We start from the raw sequence: 3,319 nt of genomic DNA on the forward strand, positions 1-3,319 counted from the left end.
AATTGCTATTGATACTTTTTAAATGTTCCAGACTGAATTGTTACAATCCTACTGTTATATATAAATATGTGGGTCACAAACGATGAGCTCCGATTTATGGTAGAATGAAGTTCTTTTACATAGCATCTTATTTAGTTCTCACAATACTTCTAAAAGTGTGGGTACTAATATTTTCACCAATCAATAGATGAAGAAGTTGAGGCTCAGGCATGTAACTTGCATAAGGATACAAGGTGGACTCTTAACCAGGAGGCAGAACTTCGAAACTCTCTTTTTATGTTCTGTAATGTAGGCTTTTGAGCTTGGATTATTCATTTATTCGTGTGTTATGGATATACTGGCCCACAATTGTCTTTTACGATAAATGTCTCTGCTGTCTGTAGCTTTCTGTTGCCCACCTCCATGTAAAATGAGAGGTAGTTTCCATGGCAGTTGGAGTCTTGGACAGTCCATGAGTTCCATGAGAAGATAGTGCTACCTCCAGCATTACTGGCACCATACCCCTAAAGTATTTGTTTTTCAAATTATTTTTAAAACCTAGTTCTGAGAAATAATATTTCTGGAGAATTGCCCAAAAGATGTGCAGTTCACACATTCTTCTAGTATAGATTTGATCATGAAATAAAACCAGACTAGTTGCAGACTGCGAACTTGTACTTTACCCATTTGGCCCGGAATGGACCTGTTTTATTGACTGTCATTGATATTATGCTTACTTACTGCATCAAGGGGTGCTCTAAGCATTTAGTATGCGTGTGCTGTTCAGAAAGGTTCTCACCTCATTATGCACTATTTTCCAGGAGAAATGTACCTTGATTTCTCTTCTTACTGTTCTGTACCAATTCTTCACTTTTTCTATTTTCTACTTGAGTGTTGACTTGAATGTTTCTTGACTGACTCAGAAATTCACATCTTTTATTTTACTTCAAGTAGACTTGGCTGTGAACACAATTTGATCCTAATCAACCATCAGACTGAGTCACTACACACTTCTCATCATCTCTCCTCTCACTCCAGGGCTGGAGATAACATTTGCTGGGCTTGGTGCAAAATGTGAGTGAGGAGCTGGTTGGGAGCGAAGAGTAGAGTGGATATCCCTTTGTCATGGGCCTTCCACCCCAACCCACAGAGGGCACCAGATCATGGGGGAAACCTGTAAATGGACACCCCAGGGGTTGGGGTCCTCCTGGGGAAAAGGTCATCCTAAGGATAGGGTCATCCTAAAGATGGACCTTCCTGGAGATTGCTCTTCCTAGATGAGAAGAATCTTGGACTTGGGGCTCTACCGGATATGGGACCCTAATGAGCATAGGAACTGGCGTGATGGTGCTAGCTCCCTGCCCATGAAGCTACCTCTTCCCCAGCTCCCTCCCAGTTTTCCCAGTATTTGTTCTCATTTGCTTCTCTTTTTTTGTATAGTTATTTTATTATTATTTTTTAAATTCTTGTTCAAGTACAGTTTTCTGTCTTATATTCCCAGCCCTTCCCCCCCCAGTGCTCCCCACCTCCCTCCCATTTCTGCACCCCACCTTAGTTATTGTCCATGTGTCCTTTAGACTTGTTCATGTGAGTCTATCCCCTTTTCCCCTGTGATTCTCTCCCCTCTCCCCTCTGGACCCTGTCAGCCTGTTCCCTATTTCAGTGTCTTTGGTCATATTTTGCTTGCTTGTTTGTTTTGTTGTTTAGATTCCTGTTAACGGTGATATCATATGGTATTTGTCTTTCACTGCCTGGCTTATTTCCCTCAGCATAATGCTTTCCAGTTCCGTCCATGATGTTGCAAAGGGTAGGAGTTCCTTCCTTGTTTCTGCAGCATAGAATTCCATTGTGTAAATGTACCATAGTTTTTTGATCCAGTCATTTACCGATGGGCATCTAGGTTGCTTCCAACTCTTGGCTATTGTAAATTGTGCTGCTATGAACACTGGGGTACATAGGTTCTTTTGGATTGGTGCTTCAGGGTTCTTGGGATATACTCCTAGTAGTGGAATTGCTGGGTCAAAAGGCATGTTCATTTTTAGTTTTCTGAGAAAATTCCATACTGCTTTCCATAGTGGTTGTAGCAGTCTGCAATCCCACCAACAGTGAACTAGGGTCCCCTTTTCCCCACAACCTCTCTGGCACTTGTTGTTTGTTTCTTTGTTTATGATGGCCATTCTGACTGGTGTAAAGTGGTATCTCATTGTGGTTTTAATTTGCATCTCTCTGACAGCTAGCGATATCGAGCATCTAAAAATATGGAACACTGCACGAATTTGTGTGTCATCCTTGTGCAGGGGCCATGCTAATCTTCTCTGTTTCATTCCAATTTTAGTGTATGTGCTGCCAAAGCGAGCACTGTTCTCATTTGCCTCTGCTCTCATCCAACCTGAAATTCATGGCAAAATATACTTCAACCCCATACTGACTAAGCCACATAATCCAGTGCTATTCCTCCTATGGTCAGCCTAGAAATACCCACTAACTTCCAGATGTCCATGGCTGGAGAAAATCAAAAGCCTTATAGCTTCTGGTACCTTGCTCTTTTTCTCCAAATTTCCAGAATTTGATAGGAAAGATGTCACTGGCATTTCTGCACAGTCTTTCAGCATTCTGAGACTGTAACTCAAAGAAGTTGGCCATGTGCTTGCTATTGTCTCCCCTATCTGGGCTTCAATTTCCTCACAGTGAATGAATTTTACCTTTTTTAGCTTGAAGGTTAATTTTTTATGAAGAAAAGGCAAGTGACATAGTAGGTGACCAGCTTTGCTTTCTGTCATCTATTGTCTTCCAGTCATCCCTTAAGGTCACGCTGTATGCCTGTGGTAGAACTTTTATTCTTTTCCCTACCATAAGCACAGCTAATGAAGTTACCCCTGCCTTCCTAGAGAACAATAGTAAGCCCACGCCTGTTTGGGTTCAGCACTCTTGATTCTGTTTTTAAGGTTCAGTCATGGTGCCAACCATTAACCTGGGTCTTGTGCCAACTTCTCCTCATCCCTGCCATCATCAATGCCACATGTCAGTGAGTTCTTTGACAAGCCAGCTTGGTCCTTATAGATGATCCCCTCATCTGTCTTCATCAAAATCTTCCATGATCTTATTGTTTAACCGTCTCAACTCAATGTGCACTCACAGATGCAGAACCTAGAAGCAGTACAGCTCAAATGTAGGTGTGGGTGCTGTGAACTGAATGTTTGTGTGTGTCCCCCCACACCCAATTCCTGTGTTGAAACCCTAACCCACAGGGTATTAGGAGGTGAAGCCCTTGGGAGGTGGTGAGATCATGAGGGTGGAGCCCTCATAATGGGATGAGCATCCTTGTAAAAGACCCCAGAGA

General features: G+C 42.4%; 1 non-coding gene across 1 annotated transcript; it reads right to left on the bottom strand.

The window, feature by feature from the left end:
* Positions 1–2,231: 2,231 nt before the first annotated feature.
* LOC118977187 (U6 spliceosomal RNA) lies at positions 2,232–2,338 on the bottom strand. The gene has a single exon (XR_005064467.1). It is a non-coding gene; the product is annotated as a U6 spliceosomal RNA (small nuclear RNA).
* Between the last annotated feature and the right edge of the window lie 981 nt (positions 2,339–3,319).

This window comes from Sturnira hondurensis, unplaced genomic scaffold, assembly GCF_014824575.4.
Source record: "Sturnira hondurensis isolate 20B ecotype Veracruz unplaced genomic scaffold, ASM1482457v3 Scaffold0021214, whole genome shotgun sequence".
Classification (NCBI taxonomy): domain Eukaryota; kingdom Metazoa; phylum Chordata; class Mammalia; order Chiroptera; family Phyllostomidae; genus Sturnira; species Sturnira hondurensis.